The sequence below is a fragment of the Lepisma saccharinum genome, chromosome 23 (genome assembly GCF_977018435.1).
Source record: "Lepisma saccharinum chromosome 23, izLepSacc3.1, whole genome shotgun sequence".
NCBI classification, from domain to species: Eukaryota; Metazoa; Arthropoda; class Insecta; order Zygentoma; family Lepismatidae; genus Lepisma; species Lepisma saccharinum.
This window is the reverse complement of record NC_139251.1, coordinates 19,625,380-19,652,791: the sequence shown is the minus strand read 5'-3', so window position 1 is coordinate 19,652,791 and position 27,412 is coordinate 19,625,380. Positions and strand designations below refer to the sequence as shown.

The 27,412-nt window shown below is 40.5% G+C and overlaps 1 protein-coding gene across 1 annotated transcript in view; it reads right to left on the bottom strand.

Annotated features, from left to right (window-relative positions):
- Positions 1-27,412, bottom strand: part of LOC146005439 (discoidin domain-containing receptor tyrosine kinase B-like) — a 322,803-nt gene that overhangs the window by 41,993 nt on the left and 253,398 nt on the right. The gene's annotated exons all lie outside the window — the stretch shown is intronic.

Genomic DNA, 27,412 nt, shown 5'->3' with positions numbered 1-27,412 from the left:
CGAATCCACAAACAGATTTTTTCTAAGTCTTACTGTTTCCAAGATAACCCCACTTCCGGTCGCCATTTTGGATTTCCAAGCATAGGTTCTATTCATATTTTACTTACATATAGGCGTACATGACGAATCCACAAACAGATTTTTTCTAAGTCTTACCGTTTCCAAGATAACCCCACTTCCGGTCGCCATTTTGGATTTCCGAGCATAGGTTCTATTCATATTTTACTTACATATAGGCGTACATGACGAATCCACAAACAGATTTTTTCTAAGTCTTACCGTTTCCAAGATAACCCCACTTCCGGTCGCCATTTTGGATTTCCGAGCATAGGTTCTATTCATATTTTACTTACATATAGGCGTACATGACGAATCCACAAACAGATTTTTTCTAAGTCTTACCGTTTCCAAGATAACCCCACTTCCGGTCGCCATTTTGGATTTCCGAGCATAGGTTCTATTCATATTTTACTTACATATAGGCGTACGTGATGAATCCGCAAACAGATTTTTTCTAAGTCTTACCGTTTCCAAGATAACCCCACTTCCGGTCGCCATTTTGGATTTCCGAGCATAGGTTCTATTCATATTTTACTTACATATAGGCGTACATGACGAATCCACAAACAGATTTTTTCTAAGTCTTACTGTTTCCAAGATAACCCCACTTCCGGTCGCCATTTTGGATTTCCAAGCATAGGTTCTATTCATATTTTACTTACATATAGGCGTACATGACGAATCCACAAACAGATTTTTTCTAAGTCTTACCGTTTCCAAGATAACCCCACTTCCGGTCGCCATTTTGGATTTCCGAGCATAGGTTCTATTCATATTTTACTTACATATAGGCGTACATGACGAATCCACAAACAGATTTTTTCTAAGTCTTACTGTTTCCAAGATAACCCCACTTCCGGTCGCCATTTTGGATTTCCAAGCATAGGTTCTATTCATATTTTACTTACATATAGGCGTACATGACGAATCCACAAACAGATTTTTTCTAAGTCTTACCGTTTCCAAGATAACCCCACTTCCGGTCGCCATTTTGGATTTCCGAGCATAGGTTCTATTCATATTTTACTTACATATAGGCGTACATGACGAATCCACAAACAGATTTTTTCTAAGTCTTACTGTTTCCAAGATAACCCCACTTCCGGTCGCCATTTTGGATTTCCAAGCATAGGTTCTATTCATATTTTACTTACATATAGGCGTACATGACGAATCCACAAACAGATTTTTTCTAAGTCTTACCGTTTCCAAGATAACCCCACTTCCGGTCGCCATTTTGGATTTCCGAGCATAGGTTCTATTCATATTTTACTTACATATAGGCGTACATGACGAATCCACAAACAGATTTTTTCTAAGTCTTACCGTTTCCAAGATAACCCCACTTCCGGTCGCCATTTTGGATTTCCGAGCATAGGTTCTATTCATATTTTACTTACATATAGGCGTACATGACGAATCCACAAACAGATTTTTTCTAAGTCTTACCGTTTCCAAGATAACCCCACTTCCGGTCGCCATTTTGGATTTCCGAGCATAGGTTCTATTCATATTTTACTTACATATAGGCGTACATGACGAATCCACAAACAGATTTTTTCTAAGTCTTACCGTTTCCAAGATAACCCCACTTCCGGTCGCCATTTTGGATTTCCGAGCATAGGTTCTATTCATACTTTTTCTCACATGTAGGTGTACATGATGAATCACCAAACAGATTTTTCCTAAGTCTTACCGTTTCCAAGATAACCCTACTTCCGGTCGCCATTTTGGATTTCCGATCATAGGTTCTATTCATACTTTTTCTCACATGTAGGTGTACATGATGAATCACCAAACAGATTTTTCGTAAGTCATGAATTGGAGGGTTCTATGACAACCAATATTAATTCTCGTAAGAGAACAGAAAACACAAAAAAAAACAATACTGTGGTCACTACAACAAATAGTCTTCTTCAACCCCAATCCAAAAACCCAAAAATCATCATCCTAACTAGAACCATGTAACTATCTGCCATCTGTTAGAGGTTTTGTGAACCAAGTGGTGCTTTGTTTGTGTGTACAATGCTTTTTGCACTTGGTTATCATCACCTAACATGTTATTAATTGTTTTTTAAAATTAATTACAACTGAAAACTAATAATTAATATTATCTGAAGTTACTAATTAATATTATACAAGTAATTGATATATTTTTTTTGTTCTTGTTGCTAGTGTTGGGTAATTATAGTTGTTGCAAAATATAGCTCTCGCGTATGACAGTTTCTGAGTTTTGTTGGGTATATATAGACGAATCGAAATTTTACTTGCTATGTTAAATTGTATGTTAGGGTACATGGTAGGAGAAATCATTGTATATTAGAGTGCTCTTTTAATGATTTGCCTATAACTGCATACAGGCAGCCGTAAATTTAGCATAAAATATCCTGATCCTGTTTCTTCTAGCATGTGCGACGTTTGTTGTGGTGGGCTCATTGGGGGAAATGTGATTCTCCCATGATGTCATCTGACTTACTAGCATATGCGATACGAAGAACAGGTGTGTATGTGGCTTACTAGGATTAGGCTCATGGTAATGAGGTCCTAGTAGCTGAAACGTTGTCGGGGTATTTTGCATTTTTTTTTAAATTTTTTTTTTTCAAATATGAACACATTAAAACTGAACTGTCTCGGATTTTGAGTTTTGTATTCACCCCGAGAAATTCTATATAAAATAACATACTTGAAATTATATTCACGTTAAGTTGAATTTTGATTTTTTTTTGCAATCACCCCGAGAAATTCTATATAAAATAACATACCTGGAAATTATATTCACGTTAAGTTGAATTTTGATTTTTGTAATCACCCCGAGAAATTCTATATAAATAACATACTTGAAAATTGTATTCACAGTAGATTGAATTTTTTGAGTTTTGTATTCACCCCAAGAAATTCTATATAAATAACATACTTGAAAATTGTATTCACAGTACATTGAATTTTTGAGTTTTGTATTTGCCCCAAGAAATTTTATATATAAATAACATACCTGAAAATTGTATCGCTATATACTAGACTTTTTGATTTCTGTGATTTTCGAAAAAGCAATGGCATCCACCACCAGTTTCAATCGTAAAAATGATAAAACTGAATGTGTCACTTGTGGGAAGCTAATCTCAAGGAACAATTTATCGGTACACAGGGCAAGATGTAGCGAAACAGGTTCGAGAATTAATCGTTCCTTACCTTCTAAGCCCTGTGCTCGATGTGGAAAAATGATCAGCATTGCAAATTTAAGTAAACACCTCAAAATTTGCAAACCATCGATTGAACAAGGAACATTGAAAAGGAAAATCGATAATTCAGAAACGGAAGCTTCCACTTCCAAGCAAATTAAATTATCTAATGAACACAAACCAATTAGATCTGCGTTCAACGACCAACTCCAGGATTTTTCAATTAAGTCAGAACCAGGCCGTGACATTCTAAGTTTCTTGAACGAAACGAAAACATCTGTACTAAATATTTTGAAATATAAACTTGAAAACAACTCTATAAAAGTATACGTTGTTCTGTTTTCTGAATACGAGAAAGTTGATGGCACAACGAGTATTTTTTATCATCGTACAAAAAACCAGACACTTTATTTTGCTGACGTCGAAAATTTAGACAACTTCTATTATAAAGTTTCCAACGAGCTGGTTAAGAAACATGACGATTTCGAGGCTAAAGGGTCGGGATGGTCTCTGTGTGGAAGTCCTCACACGTTAACTGTTTACGTGAACCAATTCTCGCCTCTTCGCGCTTCCAGCTACGTTCCTCTTCCACTGAACATTCAACACAAGAGGGCTGTGTTAAATATACAAAACAGCGATAAAAAATGTTTCCTTTGGTGTATATTGGCTGCACTGCATCCTGTTCATTGGTCAAATCATCCAGAACAGGTTTCTAATTACAAACAATACGAGACCGATTTTCAAAATGTAATATCTGGCATCGAATACCCGGTGACATTGTCGGATATAACAAAATTCGAAAATCTTGCAGGAAAACGCATCGCTATTAATGTATATTCCTTCACGTCAGATAAATATCTCGTGCATCCCGTCAGGATAAGCGACATCGACGATGACGATGCTTGTGTAATAAATCTCCTTCTCATTTCCAACGACAGTGTTCACCATTACTGTCTTATTCGTTCACTATCACGCTTGGTCAGAAGTCAAACTACCAAGTATGCAAACAACATCGAAGTTTGCCCGAGATGCCTAACCACGTTCGACGATCGAAAACAAGTCGATTATCGAAATTACACCGGACGTCAGATTGCTATCGAGAAACTTGCCGAACATAAAATTTATTGCGGTGACAACAGACCGACTCGCATGTTGATGCCGAAATCAAAAGAGGTCGAAGAATTTAGGATGCATAAGGCATTGTTCGAACATCCCGCAATCATCATTGCTGATTTTGAGTCTTTTCTCAAACCGTTGTCGTACTGCGAACCAGATCCCGAACTTTCTTCCACAACACCGTATCAGTTGCACGAAGCCTCGAGTTTCGGATATGTTGTCGTGCGACAGGATAGGATAGATGAACCGTATGTTTACCGAGGACCAGACGTAATCAAACATTTTTTTGAAAAGATGGTTGAAGAGGTTGAGACTATTGGCAGCCTCTTACGCGAATCGAAACCAATGCTTCCATTATCCAGCGATGAACTTCAAGCTCACAATAACATTGAAACGTGTCCGGTGTGCGATCAACGTTTCACCGACGAGAACCGGAAAGTATTTCATCATAATCACTTCACCGGAAACTACATCGGTGGAATCTGTAACACGTGTAATCTAAAGATCCAAAAACCTACCTTTGTCCCCATATACCTTCATAATGGCAGCGGTTACGACTTCCATCTCTTAATACGGAATCTTGGATATGATAGACAAAAAGTAAATATTCTAGCAGAGAATGAAGAAAGGTACATCAGTGTCAGCAAGCGAGTATTGATTCCGGGAACTAACGAAAGTGTGGAGATGAGATTTTTAGATTCTTACAGATTTTTATCTGCGAGCTTGGACGCTCTTGCAAGCAAACTTTCGGCTGAACAATTTAGAATAACGAGAGCTAGTTTTCCCACCGTAGACATAGAAATGATTAGACGTAAAGGTATTTATCCTTACGAATATGTTAGTGATAATTCTAAATTTAACGACGACACTCTTCCACCTCAAAAAGAATTTTACAGTCGCCTCAGAGAGAAAGGAATCACGGACGATGAATACGAACACGCGCAACGGATGTGGGACAAATTAGGATGTAGGACACTCGGCGATTATCACGATGCCTACTTAAAACTGGACGTGACGATACTCGCGGATGTTTTTCAAGCATTCAGGAAAACGTCGGCGAATATTTACAAATTAGATCCTGCATATTTTTACGGTCTCTCGGGCTTAGCGTGGTCTGCCATGTTATTACAGACAAAAATAAAACTCGAATTGATACCGGACGTGGACATGTTATATTTTATCGAGAGGGGGATACGAGGTGGAATGGTGCAATGCGTACAGAGACATGCAAAAGCAAATAACGTTCACATGACAGAAGAATACGATCCTAAAGAACAATCGAAATACATATTTTATGTGGATGCAAATAATTTATACGGACATGCTATGATACAAAAACTTCCTTACGGCGGGTTCGAATGGGTGGATACCACTTCCATTAACATTAATAATTTCAACGACTGTGAATTTGGCTTGTTTATAGAGGTGGACCTCGAATTCCCCGACCATCTACACGATTACTTCAAAGATCTACCTCCTGCACCCGAACTAAAATGTTCACCTGATTCAAATCAACGTAAGCTTCTGTTAACATTGGATAGGAAAGAGAGATATGTTCTCCATTACAAAAATCTTCAATTCTTAATTGAGAAGGGAGTTCAAGTAATAAATGTGAGAAGAATAATGAAATTCAAACATTCCGAGTGGTTAAAACCTTACATTGAAAAAAATACGTATCATAGAACACGCGCCACGTCAGATTTAGATAAAGATTTTTTTAAACTCATGAATAATGCTGTTTACGGAAAAACAATGGAGAATGTCAGGAAGCACGTGGACGTGAGATTAGTTCCCGATTCAAATAAATGTAGAAAATTGATAGCATCGCCGACATTCAAATCACGAAATATATATGATGAAAACCTGGCCCTGTTTGTGATGGATAAAAAAATAATCAAGTTCAACAAACCAATCTACGTGGGGGCGACGGTTTTGGATTTATCTAAACTGCATATGTTTGAATTTCATTATAATGTCATGAAACCCTTCTATAATGAAAATATAACACTTTTGTACACGGACACGGACAGTTTTATTTATTCCGTACAGACATCTGACCTCTACAACAATTTGAAACAACCGAAAATGATTGATCATTTCGACACATCTTCCTTCCCTCAACCAAACAGATTTGATCTCCCTTCTCGCAATAAAAAAGTGCTTGGTAAAATGAAGGATGAATGCAACGGAGAAATCATTCTGGAGTTCGCCGGCTTACGTTCCAAAATGTATGTGGTGAAAACAGAAACCAGCATCACCAAAAAAGCCAAAGGTGTTGGTAAAAATACCGTGAAAAACAAGCTTGTGTTCGAGGATTACATCAATTGCCTCTATTCACAGTCGAGGATTCTACGTATAGAACAAAGAATCCAAAGTGTAGACCACGTGATTACAACAAACAAAGTTAGAAAAGTAGCATTAGATCCGCATGACGATAAAAGATGTATTCTGTCTTGTGGAATCCACACGTTGCCTTGGGGGCACTATCGTTTAGAAATCAGTAAAAATTGCAGGCAATGCAAATGAAAAAAAAAACTGAAATAACTATAACTAAAATAAAAATAAAAAAAACTTTAACTGTCACACATACACAATAAATAAATAGCAAGGACAATGAATCTCTTTGGTTTCCGAAAGCAAACAATGGAGACTGTACACCGCACGACGACAGATCATGAATTTCTACCTTCCGTGTTAACTAAACTCAACGGTCTGTTGATCATTCACCTCAACAGCATTTGGACGAAATTGGACGAGGACGTGGGCAAGACATTTTATGTCTTCAACAACAATTTATATTTTTACGAAATTCCGATCGGTGGGAAACTTCAAATCACCGTGAATCCGGAGAACGAAGGGCAAAATATTAAAATTTCTACCGGCAAGAACATTTTTCGAATCAAGCACGACAAGGTACTTTCTAACATTACGTACGATGTTTCCGCAGGAGATTACCTGTACGTTCAACTCCTCGGAGATTACGACAAACTCGTTCCTCTCTTCGTAGAATTACGAATCGTCTATGCTATTATAAATAACCGTTAACCAAATGCCTAACGACATTTTCGGCAACACCAAGCGTGTAGACCACGCAGAAGAGATTCTCATGTTGGACGTCCGAATTAAAAAGTTGAGGAGCGATTTGATCGCTTTGCAGGAGACCTTAAACAAAAATTTAGAGTCGGAGATCGCTACGCTCCAAACGCAATGTCTCGATCCCATTCTGAAAATCGATTCCGAACTGAAAACGCTCATAAAAAATTATGTCGACGTACCTTCTTACGACAACGTTCAAAATATACAGTTGAGCGTAGATAAGCTTCAAAATGATTTGCTCAAATTGCAGCAATTTCAATCGAAAAATGAAGATTTGGAAAAATTGAAACTCGAAATCGAAGAACGAACTTCCGCAATCGAAAAGAATTTCTCTGAACTTCAAACCGTCGTGAACGATATCGACGTGGAACGCTTGCATGTCGTCGTTTCCAAATTACAAGAAGAATTCGCCAGCACGTTGGAAGAAATCAAATCCAAGTTGCAGACTTTGGAAGATACCATGACGAACCTACCATCGTCAGACGAACTGCAGGTCATCGGTAAAAGCGTCGCGAACATAAAAATTCAATTGGAGACTTATCAAGATTTCGAACACATTCAAACCACCATCGCTACGCTTCAGGCGTCTCTGGAGTTGATCAACGAAGAGATTAAAAATATTCACGCTGAAGCGAGCGCGTTGACGAGCATTCAGGACACGTTGAGCACGGTTCAGCAGAAGATCGAATATTTAGAAAATTTGAACGTCGAAACGAATCTTGCTCATTTTCATCACGTACTGGACAACATACAGGGTGACTTGGAATCGTTACGGACGAGCGTACCTTCGAGCGAAGATTTGGAAAAATTGAAAACGGCTGTGACGGCACTATCCGAATCGAGCGACATCAAAAGTTCATTGAGCGATCTCGAGAGTAGGGTGGCCAATCTCCCCACCTCCAAAGAATTGCACGCTTTGAAAAGAAACATATCACGTATGCTGAAACGACTGGAAACGGAAACGACGAACGTGGAACAGATTCGAGACGAACTTGCTTCGCTGGTGTCGACGCTGCCCACTTCGCAGAGCGTCGCCGACCTTCACACGCAGTTTACCGAGATGCGAAGCATCGTGAACGATCTTACCGAGAAAAGTTCGAAATTGAATCAAGTCGAGAACCTTCAGAGTATCGTCGTCAACATCAGAGATCAAGTTGGAGTGCTGGAATCCACGCAGGAATCGACGCTGGCCTCTTTCGGTGCCAAGCTGCAAGAACTCAACGAAAACTTCAAGCAGTTGAACGTGGAAGTGAAAATCAAACCGTCATTTTCTACAGTAACAAATACCATCGTCGAACATTTGTTGCCCATACAAAATACACTGGGACAGCTTCACAGCAACCTCGTTAGCGTCGATACTAAATTCGCTAAACTGCATTCTCTGCAAGCCATCGAAATCAACAGCGTACCCAATCAACAGAGAATCTCCACGTTCGTCGAAGGTAACAAACTGTACATGTTACATCCTTATCATCCGTACTACAAGTTTCTCCTCGATGGCACGATTCAGATAAATGAATTTTCGTACTGGTCTCACGGCAGAAAAGCTAGCGTTCCCACCATGACCTTGATATCGAATCGTGGTGTCCAGAAAGCAGGAAACATTCCTCTGGCACGTTGGAACAAAACGCGCAACATATATGAAATACACGAAGACGAAGATCTCACCGTTTTTGACGTGAGTGCCGGCGATAAGCTGATCATTCAAAACACTGGTGAGGTGCCACCCTCTTTGAATCCCATCACGCTGGTGCTTCTCTTCAAACGTAATCTCTAAAAAATGTCTAGGCAAGCCATCGTCGAAGAATTGCATAAACCTGCACGGCGCAACTACGAACGTTTAGCTGTGGTAACCAAGGGAATCGACGACCTCTGGCAAAGTGACCTTGTGGAGATGAGCAGCGGCAATTTGAAAAATGTGCATAAATTGAACAAGGGCAACAAGTACCTCCTCACCGTCATAGACACGTTTTCGAAATTCGCATGGGCTCTACCTTTGAAAGCCAAAACGGGGGCATGCGTCACGGAAGCATTCAAGACAATTTTTTCGCAAAAGCGGCAGACGACCACGGTTTTTGCAAACAGACAACGGTAAAGAATTTTACAACGCCGTATTCCAAAAATTTATTCAAAAACATGACGTTCGACATTACTCGACTTTCAGTCACATCAAAGCCAGCATCGTGGAAAGATTTAATCGAACCTTGAAAACACACATGTGGAAACGATTCACGCTTCGGGGAAATTACAAATGGGTCGACATACTGCCGGAACTCGTCGACACCTATAATGATACGGTACACAGAACGATAGGCATGAAGCCAGCTGACGTTACGAAATCTGACGAGCAGCGTTTAATTTCTACAGTTTACTGTCCAAAGTACACTCCCACGACTACCAAGAAATCAAAATTCAAAATTGGAGACCAGGTGAGGATCAGCAAATTCAAACGCACCTTCGAGAAGGGGTTCACAAAGAATTGGAGCACGGAACTTTTTACGGTGGTTCGAGTTTTACCCGGAAACCGACACACGTATATAATAAAAGATAGTAGCGGCGAGATTTTGAAAGGAAGATTTTACGAAGAGGAACTCTCTAAAACAAAACATCCCGACACGTACCTCATCGAGAAAGTATTGCGTAGAAAAGGCGACAAACTGTTTGTCAAATGGCTGGGACTTCCGGACACGAGTTGGATCGATTCAAACGAAGTGATTCTATGAGTACGTGGAATGTCGTGAAACGTCTACCTGATTCGGAAAATCGAAAGAAGAAAAGGAACGGCGAGTTGCTTCCCGACAGCATCCGCTGTCTGATCGTAGGTCCTTCGGGGTGTGGGAAAACGACACTGCTCGTGGACAATTTTCTCCTCGCACCGAATTGGTTAGATTGGAAGAACAGGCACCTCTACGTGTTCTCTAAAAGTTTGGAGCAATCCAAATACCAGCAACTGATAAAACTGTACGATGGTCTGGACATTGCAACGTTCGCTTCGGAAATAAAGCCACTCGACGATTGTCGTGAAAATTCAGTTGTTGTGTTCGACGATGTCATCCTGGAAAATCAAAATGAAATTCGCAATTTTTTCACGCAAGGTCGTCACAAAGGAATAGATTGCTTCTTCCTAGCTCAAACGTTTTCCAAAATTCCAAAACAGTTAGTACGCGACAACGCTAATTTCATATGTTTGTTTCGTCAAGATCACACCAATCTCAAGCACGCGTACGATGACTACGTAGGCGGAGACATGAACTACAATCAATTTTCGGAACGCTGCTGCTCCCACTGTTGGAACAGTGACGATTTCGGATTCGCGACGATCGACATGACGAGGAAACCCAACGACGGAAAATACAGAAACAAAATCAACGATTTTTTAAACGTTGCAACGTTGTGAGAAACGATGTGTATAAATAACGCTATGACGAAAACGAAAAATCGAAGACGAAAATCTCAAGCTTCGCGATTACCTCGCGAAACGCTTCAAAGGTTGGAAATCCGAGAATCGCGGATTCTACGAAGAGAAGAAACGTCAAGATCAACCTGTGATCGACGCCATCAGCGATCTAGGTAAAGAAATTAAAAGCGTCACGGAACAAAATAAAAATTTGATCAACGAACTCGTACCACTTGCAGCTAAAAGTTACACCGTACCCACGCCCATTTCGAGCATTCCTTCGACGCCGTTCGAACTGAAGGACGTACCGCCACGACGTCGAGCCATAGGTAGCACGCCGTCGTCTTTGGATAAGATCGAGTTGGGACCTTTGGCACGAGACTACCTGAGCACGGGGAAATTCGACAAGGATGAAGTGTTCGGATTGTATCCGAGCATGGAGAGCAATGAAGGGGGCGGTGTGGTTTGGAAAATTGGAAAATCGAAGGTGACCTTCGAAGGCAACGACATTAAAGTTAATTTAGGCGAGAAGGATAGTTGGAACAGGTATCCGGGTACGGTGGGACTGTGGGAACTCGTTGCCAAAAAGCAGCCGAAAGATTACACCGACGAAGATTATCAGAGTTACAAGGAAATTTTGATCATGACGGATGCCTTGTACCAGAACAACGACGCTACGCAGAATAGGGTGAAATCGAGCAGCGGCGAGAAGTACAGAAATCTCATCAAACCGATTTGGAACCAGGTGAAAACAGGCAGCGGCGTCAAACTCTACAACACCCTGCCCAAAGAGTTTGTGTGGGTGGACGACGTGCGCAAGCTCATAGACCGATTGTTGGTTATTGCAGGAGAGGAGAATGCTGGCAATCGTAATTTCTACAACGAGAAGGTAGGAATTGTGGACATGATCAGCACAAAACTTTCCAACTTCATCGTGAACGACGACAAGGGCATAGGTTACCTCATTAAAATTATCAACACGCTGCCTCCGAGATTCTGGAACATGATCGAAGGAAAAGGACTCGTGAACGACATCATCAACAAGTTACCTTTCGAGATGCATTTACCCGGCTACCAGTACTGCGGACCGGGTACCAAACTCGAGAAAAGATTGGAGAGAGGAGACAAGGGTGTGAATCCGTTGGACGCCGCATGCAAAGATCACGACATCGCCTACAACACCACTCGCACCGATCTGGATGCACGTCACGAAGCAGACAGAAAGTTAGAGCACGCAGCTTTCGAAAGATTCGTTAGCAGAGACGCTTCGCTGGGAGAAAGAGTTGCAGCACTGGGCACCACCATCGCCATGAACACGAAACAAAAATTTGGATGGGGTGTGTAGAAATAAAAAAATTTTTTTGGTATATAAATAACACTACGTAAAAAAAAAAAAACTCCAATTGTGTTTGCCATTTATAAAAATGAGTAAACAATCACTAGACGCCCAAGCATTAAAACAAATGCTAAATTTATCAGTCGAATATGTAAAAATTCAGGAATTGGAAGTGGACAAACCTTACACGATAACTTCCGGTTCAATTGTTTCTACCCAGTATGGTCCCAAGGCGCGTCTGTTGCTCAACGCACAATACAGTCTATTTTTACCAGATCGATACGCTAACATGTTATCCGACGAGAAGCTAGCTATTTTAATCGAGAACAAAACTCAAATCGTGTACAAGGGTACAAAAGAACTTCTTGGTAAGAAAACAAAGCACGTAATAGAATTTGTGTAACGGCTCTGCGCGGAGTATATCCTTGAAAAAAAATTACACGGAACAAAGAAAAATCTCAGAACATTTATATATAAATAACATACCGAAAAAAAATTACACAAGAAAAATCTCAGAACATTTATATATAAATAACATACCGAAAAAAAATTACGCAAAACAAAAAAAAAATCTCAGAACATATATATAAATAACATACCGTGAAGATAACATATAGAGCATCAACATGAAGCCCAAAGGTGTCGTGTACCAGATACCATACTCCAATCTGAAAAATCTAGGTGCCCTCGATGGTTTACTCACCAAGAAACAACGCGAGAAGAAACGTTCTTGCTTGACGAAAGGACACGGAATGAAATTACTTCTCAGCACACCTCAATTGAGACGCTTACAGCGTTCGCGGAAACAGCAAAAAATCGGAGGTTTTATATTCAGCATCCCAGCTATCCTGGCAGCTTTGGGGGCCGTTGGAAGTTTAGCCGGCGGTAGCGCCGCCATCGCGAAAACCGTCATCGACTCGAAGAAGAACAAGGCAGAATTGGAAGAACAGAAACGTCACAACCTGGCTATGGAGAAGAAGGGGAAAGGTATAACCAAAAAACAAAAAAGCAACCTCGATGCTTTGAAAAAATATAAAAAAAAGAAGAAGCCCTGTCCAACTTCGATATTGAATCTCTGATCGAACTGTTGGGAATAAAAAACTTCGGGGGTGTTTTCATGTCCGATTCTTTACCCTCTGCTGTGAAGAAAAAAGAGTATGGCGTGGTCAACCTGGACAGTTACAAAAATTCTGGTACACATTGGATATGCTACCTCAAAATTGACGATAACAATGCATTTGTTTTCGATTCGTTCGGTGGCACACCACCTGCCAGGTTGGTGAAGTATCTCAGTGTTGCCAACCTCTACTACAATGACAAACGCATCCAGGGTTTCACCGATGTTAACTGCGGCCACCTATGTCTTTCCGTTCTCGCATACATGTCTAAAATAAATAACCCGTCGGTGGAACATTTTCAGAAAGCATTGTGGAATCTTAAACACAATGGGCGTGTTCCATCTCACGAGCGAATCTTCGATCCTGAAACTCACGCTGCACGACGACATCGTCTATCCTAAATCCGTAGCTCTCCGTGCATTCTACAGCATGTACCTCATACCTAACGTCACGCAGCACAACAACAAAATTAGTGTCGGAAGCGAACAAATCGTCGTCACGCCAGGCCAATACAATCTTTCCACTTTGCAAGCTCAGTTACCCAAAGGCACGTACCTTTCTCAAAATTCGGTCACGCACAGAGTGGAAATCGTGTCGGCGACGGAGACCGTGGACCTGGGCACCATGGGAGAACTTTTAGGTTTCGAGAACGACACCAAACTCGAAGCTGGCATCAAACATACGGCAACCAACATTCCTAAATTTCTGGCCATAGAAACTCTGAACGTTCACTGCAACGTGGCGGAAGGAATGATCACTAAATCTTCGGACGGATTGTTAGGAAGTCACAAGCAGACGGGGATCATCGCCACGTTCAAACCCAGTTCCGAATTCATGGAACCGATCATCTACACACCCTCTTCGCCGATCTATTTTCCAGTATGTCGCAACCGCATAGACGACATAGAGTTGGTGGTGACAAACGAGAAAGGAGAGGTGGTGGATTTCGCAGGTGCCACTACAACGGCCATCGTGGAGATCAACGTATAATAAATAACACGCATAGTAAAAATGGAGCAAATCGAAAGTTACGAATTACAATCTTTCCCTCCCAACCGTCGCACGTTCGCCAATCTCAACGAAGCAAACAGGGAGATCGAATACGACGTGGACGTAGGGGATGGGTTCGTTCATCCTCACAGAGCAGACCTCTACCTTCAATTCGACGTGGTAAAGAAGGAAAGCGGAGACGCGTTTCCGCCCAATGCAAATTTGATACTCGTGGACAACTTCGTGCCTCACCTGTTCTCGCAGGTGGAGGTGAGGAAACACAACACCGTCATAGACAGAATAGACTATCCGGGCATCACGTCGACGGCAGTGGGAACTTTGAAATTATCCAAAACAGACGCAGCATACTATCAAGCAGGAGGATTCGAAGCGGGAACCAAAATATCGACTAAAAGTCACACGGTGCTCTTTCCCATGCGTCTGCTGCCGGGATTCTTCTCCGACTACAAGGAGATTATATGGAAGGGAGGATTGCGCGTCACGTTTCGAAGAGCGGCCAACGACAACAACGCACTGATGCGATACACCAACTTGAACGCCGACGGCACGCCGATAGCCAACACATTACCCGAAGCAGCCAAGTGCGTCATCCGGAGCATGGAATTGAGAATGCCGATCGTGGAATACGAGACAAACTACGCCCTCAAATACAAAGCGGAGATCTTGAAGAGTCCGCAGGTGCCGATTCACTTTCACGGTTACCAGTGCGTGCAGAAGTTGGCGTCGGGAAGTCACATGGAATTCGACGTGACGACTCAGTTCAACAACATACAGTTCGACATGCCAGATTTCGTCGTAGTGCTCTTTCAGACCGGTCGCGATAACAACCAGGAAAAAAATTCCAGCAAATTCGACAACTGCAAGATCAAGAACGTTTATCTGAAGAATGGAAGAAACGAAGTGTTCCCGCGCGAGAATTACAACCTCGACATGACCAAAGACGATTACCTCAAACTTTACGAAGCTTACACGGCTTACAAGCGCGTGACCGAGGGAAACGTGGACATGTACTACACGCCCAGCGAATTCATAACCCACAGACCCATGTCCGTCATCAATACCACAAAGAGGAAGCAGGTGGTGGTCAACGATCGCACCAACATCAAGGTCGTCTGCGAGTTCCACGACGCGCTGCCCGATGATACCGTATGCAGCGTCATCCTGATTGCAGAGAAGTCCTTCGCGTACGACGTGAAGAACGAGAGAGTGACGGAACAGTTTTAAAAATAATTCGTAAAAAAAATAATTGTCACATACTAAAAAAAATCAACAAGGTTATATAAAATATAATGTAAGTTAGTGCGGTGTGCAAATAAAAAAAAATATGATAGGTCACTGAAGATCGTAAAAAAAAATCGTAAGATAGGTTAAGTTATATCACGTAAGATCGTGATCGAGTAAGATGTTGGCAACACTGCGAGAAAATAAGGTTTGTGTCTTACAAGAGCAAACCATTAAGTCGAGCCCCACCGAGCCCCACACTTTTCGGTTGGTGAACTCTCTCCATTTGGGTCTACTACACAGTTCGGTGTGCAAATAAAAAAAATGATAGGTTAAGTTATATCACTGAAGATCGTAAAAAAAAATCGTAAGATAGGTTAAGTTATATCACGTAAGATCGTGATCGAGTGAGGTGTTGGCAACACTGCGAGAAAATAGAGCTTATGCCTTACAAGAGAAAACCATTAAGTCGAGCTCCACCGAACCCCACTCCGAGCTCCACTTTCGGTTGGTGAACTGTCCATTTGGGTCTACTCTAAAATAGGTCAAGGCATGTAGAGGCTCTCGTGTAGTTTAGCACGCAATAAAAAAAGGATAGGTTAAGTTATATCACGTAAGATCGTGATATACCTACAAGTGTGAGGTGGGAAAAAAAGGGAAATTTTACTAAAACATCGCTAAACGCTAAAACATCGACAAAAAATTGTCAAAATATGTAAAAAACTGATATTCAATTGATAAAAAGAGGATACCTACAAAGTACTATTTTGAAACAATAAGTAAGAAAAAAAGGATAGGTTAAGTTATATCATGTAAGATCGTGATATACCTACCAAGTATGAGGTGGGAAAAAATGAAAATTGCACTAAAACATCGCTAAACGCTAAATCATCGACAAAAAATTGTCAAAATATGTCAAAAAGTGATATTCAATTGATAAAAAAAGAGGCTGAAAGACAATACCTACTAAGTATTGCGTAGAAACAATCAATATACACTACTTGTGGTGTTACGTTTACGACAGCTTAAGGCAAATAGATTATTTGTAGGGACCAACACCCACGGTTTTAATTTTCGGGTAGGCGTTCAGGTCTTCCCAGATGAAGCTAAGTGTAAAGAATTGAACCGGACGTTTGTGGATTACTTCATCTTTGTATCAATTTGCCAATCCCACTCTGTTTTGTAGGGAACAGTGTTATTCGTTCACAGTACTCGTAGATATTCTTCGTGAAGAAGGATTCGAAATAGTTTCATAATCTCGAACCCGAGGCCTCTTAAAATAGCAGAAAACTTAACGTTTCGCTGTTCATGATGTTCATATTATTAATTATATAACATAAATCAACATGATATTCACCCGACTTCCGTGGCGGAGTGGTTAGCAAGACACCAGGGGTCACAGGTTTGAATCCAAGCCTTGGCATTCTTTGTGAGTGTCCCTTCATGAATTTCATCACATCATCACTCATCCTCACCGCCGTGATTAGCCAAAAGTGGCAGAAAAACGACGTCAAATTACAACCAAACCACATCACGTGATATTCAGCCACGAGTCGAATATGCTGAGAATTGCTCGAAACTTTCTGCGCAAAATTTGCTGAGTTTAAACAAAGCAAACTTTGCACAAAAAGAAAGCCGTTTCCTCTTCCTTTCCGTGACTTGAAAGTATCTTCCGCTGAACGAGTGCTTTGCACGGCAAAAGACCAACTTTACTAGGCAACCTTGAGCGCTTGGAATCGCGTGCGGCATTATTAGGTACCCGATTGTATATTCCGGCCTCTCATTTACACTCCAACCACAAACACGGAAGAATCCTTATTGCAAGTTTTCTGTTACCTCCGAAAGGGGAAACCAGAAGGGCACGAGAAATCAACCGTTCAGTTATGCTGCCACACGAACATCTCCCGTACCGCTTCTCCTGTGCAATTTGTTTTGCAGAAAATAACAGTTTTCAGGTCTTCAGTTCCTATCATATTCTTACACTTTTTATACGTCTATTTCTTCCATATTCTTGTGATATTTACATGTCTATTGCTTTTATATCCTAGTGCTATTTGCACATCTGTTGTTTCCATATCCTTGTGTTATTTACATGCCTATATATGTACACGTATATTGCTTTCATATCCTTGTACTCTTTACTTGTATATTGCTTTCTACTTTTCCCTTCTTTGTTTACTATAGTTGACTTTGTATGTTTCCATTCTGAAGTGTTGTATTTTGTATTGTTAACAATATGGAAAAACATACGCTAAATAACAGACTAAGCTAAAGTTTAAAAAAAAAAAACATAGCCTTAGTAGCAGAGAAGCTCGTATTCAGGATGCTACATGGCGGTGTTTATAATACAGACTCGCGTACTTTAGCCACGTCTTGTATTCTCGTATGCGTGACCTTGAGCCACGTTGTGGGCGCAATCATGTTATAGATGGTGTTCCTCAATGATCTTAATGACTTTGAAAATGTCTGCATGTTGTACTGAATGATGGGGAACATATGTATAAGTTGGAAAAGTTTAGAAAGTAACTTTATGTGTGTATGGGCTCTAATAAGGTGCAAATATTGAAATTGTTATTGTCTATTTTCTTAATAAAGAACTGAGTAAGTAATAACCGTTTCAAGATAATAAATTAGATGTTTTGCATAAACGAATTCAATAGCGACACAAAATTGAAAATGCAATATTTACGTCTTTTTTCTTTTTCATATTTTTGAACGTAATTGGATAATAACTGTTTTCCGTCATTCCCCTACCTTGCCTCTGTAATAAATTCTGACGCTCGTATTTTGAAATTAGAAAAGTCTAGCATAATTCCCTTACAGTAGTTTTCGGGACGAAAATAAACTTTCTTTAAGTTCCCTAGCAACGTCCGTTTCCATGGACAACAACAATCACGGCAAATTCTCTAAAGAATTGTTTGTTATCATGCCTCTAAACATTTAGTTAAAACAATCACGATGTAGATATTATAGCATTGAGTATAATAATATGTACGTAATTGTATCTGGGCTGAATCTTCTTCTTATGTAGATGTCACGCTTGTTTGAGGCACCTTTTCAAAACCAGGAGTTCATTCATCTGTGTGTGATCTGCGAGAAATAATGTAGCTAGACAATGAATACATGAATCAAACAATGTGTGTGCAAAAGAAATGCCCGTGGAAACGGTTGCTAAGGATGTGAAAGAAAGGGCATTTTCACCCTTAAAAAAAAGACGATTGAGCGATTTTTAAATTTTCTCGGTCATTTGGGACAATTTCATGGGAGGTCGTAATCGGTCGTTTTTTGCCTCCGGGGCTTCCTTCATGGAGAACATTTATATCAGTGAGCGAGTGAGTGGTGTGATTGGGGCTTTATAGATATTGGACTAGGCAAATCTAACATTCAGCTACTTAATAGTGTTAATGCAAGTAGGTATTTATAACGAATAAGACTTTCTTACTAGCTTCATGTTTCCTAAAGAAAGTCGACTACTTCCTGTTGCCATTTTATGAAATTAGTAACTTATTATTTTTTATGACATCGGTTTCAAAACTGACATTTATGTGTACAATTTGGGTGCTCCAAAATATTTCTGTCAGCACTTTTTGAAATTTGTCATGAACAGTGTCGTAGTGCTATCTGTGAGAAGTTAAATAAACTCATTTATAATGTAATTTGCATTGAAGTCGAGAAAACAAAGCTAATTGGTTATCCAATATAGAAAGTTGATTGTTTGTAAGGTAATATTCATAATTCATTACATATTAGTATTTTGTATAGTAAAGTCTCTTGTTGTTTAGATAAGAAAAGCGTCTGTACGTTAGAAAGTCGCGAACATCTTAAGTTAAAGAAAACTTCCATAAGGGTTACTACTCGCTGGTCGAGAACATTGTATGTTAAGCTCAAGCAATTGCTTCATCAATTTCATAATGTAATCGTCATCGTCGAGATTAGCCAAAAGTGGTCAAAAATCGACATAAAATAATCTAATTCAACCAATCAAAACATTTTAACACGAAGCCACCTAACTTCAGACCAATCTCTGAGATTGTTCTGGGTTGACATTTTGACAAGGAAATAGGTGTGTCCTTATCTTGGATCTTTCATCTTATTAATATGATAATTCGCCCTCATGGCTCAGATTTACGTGAAGAGGTAGAAAGCGAGTTTTAAAATAATTAGGTACGAATATGAAACTTTCCTACACTTACCTGCCTAACATGTCGCATGTTGTCACAAAGTTAGCCCCTAACTCTCTATGTCGGGAGCAAGAGACTCAGTCTTCTCTCAAAGCTTTCTGGGTAAAAACGCAACTCTGTTTTCAAAGTTACAAAAAAATTTATAATCACACATAGCAACCATCGTACGTTAGTTTATAATCAATATTCAGATTTATATCCGTTTCTTTCGTTCAGCCATTTAAAGCCTGAAGCGCAATTCTTAAAGCATTTCAATCACAATCAACTAAAAACACTGCCACAAACAGGATTAACGTGTGCAGTTCTCATGAAATGAACGTTAAGCGTGAATATACAGGATGGTCCATTCGACTGGCCTGGCGAGTTAAAAATGTGACGTAATTGGTTATGACGTATTTTGAAGTTCGAAATCCTCCAAGTTCAATTAACAGATTTCCATCAAATTAAAGTTGTGTGTGACAATAATCGTTAAAAAATATTAACATTTCAATAATTTTAACGCACAGGGTCGTTTCAAATTGAAACAAGAGAAAGGAAGCACGTTTGTAACTGTTGAACAGAACAAACTGGGACTACTACTCTGGTGTCGTAACCATCCAATCGGCCAAGATTACAAGTTGTACATTCTTTTATCTCAGTAACTTTAATTCCAAATGCCGTACAGAGATAGAGCCACGTGTACCTAAAATGTGTAAGTTTACAACCATACAGTTGTTAGTATCAAAACCCCTCTTTTTCCCTAACCTCTTCTGCATTCTCTCGTATCTTTTTCCTCCTCCCCTTCTCGCCCATTTTATCTGACCTCTTGATTTGTCAACCCTCCCTATTTTAACATGTCGCCACACTTAATAGATTTATAGATGCACCATCTTTCTCCATCCTTCTTCCCTATCCGTTACTCCCTTTCGCCCTATTATCACTCCCTGTCGGCTTGTTTGTGAATTTATTTGTTTGCTCTTGTCGTTAACGGTCTCCTAGGGTCGTACAGGGCGTGTGTTGCCTCAACGTGTTCTGCTTCTTTCCCTCATATCACTCGTAAACCCGCGAACACACATATCTCCCGCGCGCTGCAAATCTCCTGGTTATCCTAAAGTCCTGCTCTGACAACAAGATAAATCATGATTTATCACCGCTGCGGACGGAAGGACCATATGCACACACGGTCTGGAGAAAATGACCTGTTTTGTATCGTTGCTGGGAGGAGATAACGCATCGTTACTTCTTCACTGTGGATGTTCTGTGTCGTTGCAGTCTCGCTGGAGCGCGAGGCTGAAATGAAGATGTTACACCTTACAAATGCTTAGATATTTTGTAACGTTTGCTTGTTGTTTCTGGTGTTATATTTTTTCACAGTAGACGTTGATCAGAAAGAATATAGCTTCTTTCAGAAAGTGCACGAAAGAAACGTGTCCGCAGCAGAGGTGGAACGTTTGCTTAACATTCCTCACCCTCATGGTTCGACCTCTATCTCACCCTCACTTGTTTAACTTCGGCCTCACCCTCATTGGTTCGACCTCTACTTCACCCTCACTGATTTGACCTATACCTCACCCTTACTGATTCGACCTCTACCTCACCTCACTGGTTCGACCTCGAGCTCACTCTCACTGATTCGACCTCTACCTCACCCTGAATGATTCGACCTTTACCTCACCCTCACTGATTCGACCTCGAGTTCACCCTCACTGGTTCGACCTCTACCTCACCCTCACTGATTTGACCTCTACTTCACCCTCACTGGTTCGACCTCTACCTCACCTCACTGGTTCGACCTCTACCTCACCTCACTGGTTCCACCTCGAGCTCACCTCACTGGTTCAACCTCGAGTTCACCCTCACTGGTTCGACCTCTACTTCACCCTCACTGGCTCGACCTCTACCTCACCTCACTGGTTCAACCTATACCTCACCTTAACTGGTTCGACCTCTACTTCACCCTCACTGGATCGACCTCTACCTCACCTCACTGGTTCAACCTCTACCTCACCCTCACTGGTTCGACCTCTACTTCACCATCACTGGTTCGACCTCTACCTCACCTCACTGGTTCAACCTCTACCTCACCCTCACTGGTTCGACCTCTACCTCACCTCACTGGTTCAACCTCTACCTCACCCTCACTGGTTCGACCTCTACTTCACCCTCACTGGTTCGACCTCTACCTCACCTCACTGGTTCAACCTCGAGCTCACCCTCACTGGTTCGACGTCCACCTCAGTTTCTCGGTTCGAATTCGGCCTCACCCTCACAATTGGACTCCACCATCTCCCTCACACGAACTCTCCCATTCAGCTCAACAGATGACGCTGCTCATTCTTAATACTTTTAACGTTTAGTACGACGAACAGAATCATTCCATAGCGCGCAGTGAAGGCATAATATTGAACTCACAACCTTCTCTACAAGTTTCTGTGCAAAATAGCGTCTGCTGTCATGTTTCCTGCAAACGTTTTGGAGCGTGTTGTAAACGCACTTGATAAACATATAGCTTACAACATTTATGACAGTGATTCAACCAACATGTAATGACTATATAGTGAGTGAGTAGTGAGTATCTGAAATTATATTATTTACCATAAAATAAAGTTGCATAAAGGTAGGTAAAATCCGATAGAAATGTAGAATCAGGCAGTCTCTTAGTTTCTCTACTGTAGCGTAGTGGATAATTCTATCACATTGTAATCGAAGGGTCCGGGATCGATATCCGGTAGAGGCACAGTAGGTCTGGTACCGGCTAGTGCATCTGAGCATAAAGTGAATTTAAATTAAACTTCGTCTCATGAAAATGATCCGAGTCCGACATATGCTCTGAAAGTGCAAAATTGTGCCCTTTTTCCTTGAATGCAGTAACATATCATTTTCAGTTATTGAATGCATATTGAGATGAGCAAATAAGACATGCTGAAAACCGTACGAATAGTGCGAACGCATACGTTGATTAGTAAACATAAAATTTGAACCTTTTGCGTGAAGATTCTTTGAGATCGTACAGCAACCACACACGTTATTATCAGGATACAAATAGCAGCATAGAACCCATGTAATGCCAGGCATAAAAAGAGTACTTACCTTTCAAATGCAATTCATATTTGACCTTGGATTTGGAAAACCACGCTATCCTAATCAGTGGCAACTAATCTGTGTAACGATATGATCTTTCTTAACATATCGACTATGCATACACGTACGCAAACCACATTAATTGACCAAAAGGAGACTTCAGTTTTAATTCTCCACTTCAACAAGGCGATATATGTACGCTTGAAGCCCAGTAGTATACGTATAACCGTAATTTTGCTGTTGAAGTTGGCCCTCAAATATGGATTGTGAAGGAAAAAACGCATTGAAATTGAAACTTAAGTGAACATAGTCATCACCTCCATGTTAAATGTAGTTTAGTCTTTTTTACCAATAGACAGTAATATATAGGAACATGAAATAGATAATTGTGGGCTGAAACTGCCAAGGCATAAATGTGTCTACGATTATTGTCACATTAAAATGATATACCATTGTAATCAAGGTTATTAGAATTGTATAAGGTTGAGTCGTAAGCTTGTTTACTCAAAATGCATGCGATTTGATGAATCGTGGGAGCATGTGAATCTAACGTGTTGCATTATCCACATAAAGAAAAGAGCACAAAGTGAAAACTTGAAATGGAGCACAGAAATGCTAATAATGTTGATATGCCAGTTCATTTATGCTTCATAATTACTAAACATCTTTCCAGATTTTTACTTCAAGTGGATTAAAATTGCTGATTTTCAGAAAGAAATGCAAGTTTTCTTATGTGTAATCCGAGGCCACGCTTCGGCATTTCAGATCTGCAGAATTATTGTTTCGTGACACTGTGTTACACAATTAGTGCCACACGTTAAACAAAATAACATACAAAAGGCAAGTTTTGTAACATAAAAGCAAGTATAAATTGTTAAATCACTACATTTTGATTCCTATTTCAAGCTTGAGAACAATATAAAGTGTATATTTGATTCATAACTTACTTATCTTGTGGTGGTATATTAGTCCAGTGTTAGAGTTTTTGCTTTGCAATCTGAAGGTTGTAAGTTCGAATCCTATAGTGGAAACTTTTTCTTATTTGTATTTTGCTGATTCTGATTATCTCCGTCACTTTAATTGTATCGCGGAACATGATATTGACATGAAACATCGTATGATTAACTTTGTAACATGATTAGTACAATGCATTTTAATATGATCAATATTTATTGAATCGTGAAAAAATATATAATATTACGTAATTGTGAAATTAATACCTTATTTCTAAAAAGGAATGGCCTTAGAACTCAATTTTTCAACTGTGGAAAATTACATTAATAATGAAAGCAACTCACAGTTCTTTACTAATCCGTGCAAAATTGTTGTAACTAAAGGAATTAGACTAGTAATCTTACACTCTCATAGATGACAGTACCTACGCTCCTGACCGAACACCACCACATTTTCTCTGCAACAATGTTATCGATCGCACAATTAGGTTCCATTGTTTGCTTATTAAAACCGGCGGGAATAACTTATTGTCTCTCCGGAATGGCTTACGTCTGTTCCTTCTGTTTTCGTGAGTGCTTCCTGCACTTCAGTGCATTCGAAAAGTACGTGAGTTGAAATAACAATGCTCTTAATGTAGAAATCTTAGAAACGGACTTGTATTCCAGCGCCCACGTTTCCAGTGTGGTCACGTTACACTTGTACATAGGTATCTGTTCAATTCACTGTGGAGGCAGGGGTCATAACTTCGAAGCCTGGATAAAGACATTGTGTTTGCCCTATTGTCTACTTCATCATAATCACTCATCCTCATCGCCGTGATTCAATTAAAGAGATAGAAAAGTGACGTAAAAAAAGAAACCTACAGGTAGAAGGTAAAACAGAATAATCAGGGTTCAAGTAAATTTTCTTCTTTATTAATGGGCTGTTCTTTAGCTTAACCCACTGGTACATTAATAAAATACATAATTAAAGAAAAACAACACACTCATTTCCATGGATACCTAAAATTGTAATTTTTGCTTTTTCGTTGTTTTGAACTCCATTTTAAACTCAGATATGCCAATTGGAACTTATTGTACAGTTTAAAGTGAGATCCAATCCTCTATACAATGTATGTCTGCCGGGAATCGAACCTGGGACGCCTTCATTACTAGGCGACAACGTTATTACTTCATCAAGCGGGATGCCCTATTTACAATTAATTAACAAATATGAGACCGGTCGTGGAAATCTCCTATAATGGCTGGGGGTTCGACATGCTGACCCATCACTCCATTACCAGTTGAAGATCTCCACACCTCTAGGTAGGATTGTGGGAGAGAGTCGGGAGATCAGCCTAGGCCCTTCAAGGGCTGTCGAGTCACGGGTTATAAAATGAATATGATAAGAAGTAGCTACAGCACGCAATGTAAATCGGATATTATCCATTGCCTAGTACTTTTAATTGTGGAGAAAAAAATTAGTACTGAATTTCGGGGGGCGTCTTTAAGTAGTTGGTTAGCGCAACAGTAGGTGGCACTGCTAATTCGTAATACTTTGAACGTTAAATACAACGAACAGAAGTATCTCATGCCATGCAGTGAATTCACTGGCGAGTGAGAATCATTTTCGTCAACTATTGGAAGTATTTATAAATAGACATAAAGATACGAATATACTCCCCACTCTCACTCAAGTTCAAGCTTTCAACTATAGTAGACTTCGTCAACTTGTATTTGTGAATGACCGTTCTCGTACATACGTGTGAACTGCAGAGCGAGCAGAAGTTGTAAGACTGGCGGAAAGGAAAGAGTGAGCGAGGCAGGAGGCTTCGTCGGTGGCGTTTCAGAAATGGCAATGAAATCACGGCAGAAGAAACATTAGATGGTTCTGTGAAAAGTAGAGTGTCTTTCACCCGACTTTTGCCCTATTGCTCAGTTGCCTTGAGGTGTAGTGTGCAGGCGGGAAGCTCGTCCCGCAGGGAGAGCTCGTGGGGTTCTATAGGTGCAGAGAGAGATACTGAAGCACTAACTCTATGGTTACTTGTAATAAATGGTTGCTCTATTCGATGGTCAGTGCAGACACCGTGGCTGGGAACCCAACTCCAAACTAAAAATCTATTGATAGAGAGCGAAAGATGGGACAGAAAAGTAGAAAGAGATAGGTAAAGAAAGGAATATAAACAGAGGGAAATGAAGATAGAGAAGGAACGAAAGATGGGCAGAACAGTAAAACGAAAGAGAAAGATTGAAAGATACAAAGAGAAAGAGAAGGAGAGGAGGTGATAGAAACAGAGGGAAGGGAAACGAGAGAACGAGAGATGGACAGAATAGTAACAGGTAAGATACAGAGAAAAAATAGAGATAGATACCGGGAGAAATTGAGACAGAGAGAGTGAGGGAGAGAGCGAAGGAACAGAATAGTAGAAGGGAAGAGGCAAAGAGAAGGACTGATAGATGGAAAGAGGTGCAGAGAAGGAAGTGAGGAGATAGAAGGGGAAGAAGTGAAAAGAAAGAAAGAGAGAAACAGTAACAGAAAGAAATATATTAACGTAAACAAGAAAGAATAAAGTGAATAACGAGAGAAACCTGGGAAGAGACTAAAAATTGGAAACCTTAGTAACTAGAGTACCGCCTGAAAATAATTCCTCCACACTCGATCTCACACAAACGAAATTATCTTGAAATACCAACGGATTGCTACCTGATGTCTTTCCAAACCGATTTAAGCTAATACGTGTAATGCGGGCTTCAAAATAGTAATTACTAATTCTAGAATTTGTAGATGCAGGTACCAACTTAACGTCAATCGAACCCGTGATGCCAACGCGTGATACCACCAACCACAACATCCCACAATGTCGACCCTCGGTCCCCAGTTGGTGGCGCGTGCAATCTTCAGGACCTGAAACTCCAAACAAATCTCCGACAGGTTTCGCATGTCACTGACAGGGGACGATCGCAACCTATAGGTTAATGAGATTTTTCCCCATCATAATCAAGGGATGCGTGCTGGAAGGGGGGGGGGGTTATGAGTGTGTGTACACAACCGCTTTCCGAAGGTTTTCCGAAACATAATTCACTTTCCTGGCGGTGTCGGGAAGAGGCCATGCTGGGACTGGCGAATATGACATTCATCACCCGCTGTCAATCACCTGTCCGCTTCGATCGGCAGTTGGGTATACACCGCATATTTTATATCCCCGGAGGTGGTGGTCAGCTCCGGAAGTTATTATACGGAAGTGACCATGTATTCATCAGCGACCGGCACGCGTGATGTGGGTTGCAATGTTTCTAAATCTCCACTTTTGGTTTTTTGGCGTTTTGATGCGTAGGATGGTTGGGTTGCGGACTTGCATGTACAAAATTCAGAATTAGTAATTATCATTTTGGAGCCTGCATTACGCATATAGCTTAAATCGGTTCATAAAGACCGCATCAGCTTGTAGCTCCATTGCTGTTGCGAGAGAATTTGGTTCGAGTGAGCTAAAGGGTGGAGAGATTATTTTCAGACCTTTCCTGTTTCCGTGTACATAGTTGCTAAGATTCACCTTTTTCTCTATTTGCATGTTCTTCTCGCTTTGTACTCTTCCTGTCTATGCATCTCTTTCTTTTCACGTTTCTGTATTTCCTACTATCTTCCTCACCTTCTGTTTCTATCTTCCTCACCTTCTGTTTCGTTACTCTGTTTTTATCTCCTCTGTT